Below are 1,813 nucleotides of genomic sequence, written 5' to 3' on the forward strand. Positions count from 1 at the left end.
CCCCCCCCGAAGGCTGACTTTTTCCCATTTAAATAGAATGGGATTTTGCACTCTCTTTGCGTTTAATTTTTTTCCCACTGCAATTTTATTGCGAAAAATTTGAAATTTTGGGTATTCATTGAACATTAGACATACTATCTCAGAAAATTTTTTATTTTCAATTTTTCTGAGGGGGCAATGACGTCACAACTCCCTAAACTTCGTAGTTGATTCACCGCGAGGCGCCACTTTTGCTCCGGAATTGTGACGTCATTCAAGATCATTTGAACGTTTTGAAATTATTTGTCAATAAAAAAAAAACTGTCTGAAAAGTTTTAATTTAAATTTAAACATGATCTGACATGAAATATCAAACGACGAAATGAACTAACTGGTGGGGGAAAAAAATCGTCACTTCGCATCCCTAAATAGACTGAAAATTATGTAAGAAAATAAATTCCAACAAGTGATGCAAATTATTCTCAACGTTGTACAATGTGATACGCGTCTCACACACTCTGTAATGATGCACCGAGCGTAACTACGATTCACGAGATTCTTCAATTTAATATGCGGAATATCAAATGCATGTGCATGACACGTGCACAACATCATGCGTGACACTATCCTCCAAGGAGACGTAACGTCACTCCGAGCCACCCGAGAGAAAATGTTATCAGTAATGAGGATGGAAATGGATGAAAAAAATGTCCTGACACTTCCGCCAGAAAACGCGATATCGCAGCGTTATAGACACATCGTTTGATATTGCGACTCCTCATGAAGATAAAACGAGCGCTCTTATGTAATCGGAGAGAACAGGGACAGCTTTCATGCTTTGTGCATAAGATTTTTTCTATTTTTATTGAATAAAAAAAATTGGAATTTAATTGATAAAAAAAAACAAATGGAATTCTTTCGGGATGAAAGAAGAAAGAAGAGAAGAAGAACGCGGAGAGGCGAGAGTGCGTTCTATAAGAAGGAGAGGGGGAAGAATAGGTTCAAGATAGAATAGGCTTGGGAATGTAAGAAGAAAGGTGTGTGATGTGTACATGTAGCCCTTGGAGGATTCATTAATAAAAACGTACAAACAGAATTCTCATGGAATTCCAATAAAATTCCTCAGAAAAGCTACGGTGTTCTGTTTTTCACTTGAAGATTGAGTGTAATCAGTCGTTTACATTAGGAATTTCATAAATATAACGACCACACGGAGAAAAAAATACATCGTAATTTTGTGAGAATCCTTCCAAAAATTAGTGTGCTGTTCACCAACGCTGGGACATAACAGGGAGTCATCGGAGAATTCGCATGTGGCACACTAATTTTTACGGGAATCCCCCGAAAAAGTGGCCGGAGTCCCACCAAAAATTAGGGTGCCACTTATGAATTTTTCGACGACCCCATGTTATGTCCCGGCGTTGGGGGACAGCACACTAATTTGTGGGAGATTTTTTTCTCAGTGCACTGGCGTGTGTGGTCACGTTTTCAACGAGGATGACTGGGTGGAGTAGGTAAATATATAATTGAAGGATGGTATTCTAGTGTGCGGATGAATGAAAAAAATTTTAATCATCAAAAATTTGTGCGGGGAGGGAATAATGACGTCACAACTCCTTATATTTCGTAGTTGACGCACTACGCGGCGCTACTTCCGCTCCAGTGTCGAGGATAAATTGAGGTAAATTGAGATCCGATCAATTAGCCCCTCATGTATAGATATTCCAAATTTTTATTTTTTTCCTCATTGAAGTAGTTTTGAAGAAAATTGCGAGCTAATAAAAAACATTTGCTAGTTAGTACTTTTTTTAAAATGAATTTTTGAAAAATCACC

The 1,813-nt window shown here is 37.9% G+C and overlaps 1 protein-coding gene across 9 annotated transcripts in view; it reads right to left on the reverse strand.

The window, feature by feature from the left end:
* The window catches only part of LOC107037093 (NAD kinase), a 50,064-nt gene that overhangs the window by 16,339 nt on the left and 31,912 nt on the right, over nucleotides 1-1,813 (reverse strand). The gene's annotated exons all lie outside the window — the stretch shown is intronic.

This window comes from Diachasma alloeum, unplaced genomic scaffold (genome assembly GCF_001412515.2).
Source record: "Diachasma alloeum isolate Michigan unplaced genomic scaffold, Dall2.0 Dall_scaffold_00213, whole genome shotgun sequence".
Classification (NCBI taxonomy): domain Eukaryota; kingdom Metazoa; phylum Arthropoda; class Insecta; order Hymenoptera; family Braconidae; genus Diachasma; species Diachasma alloeum.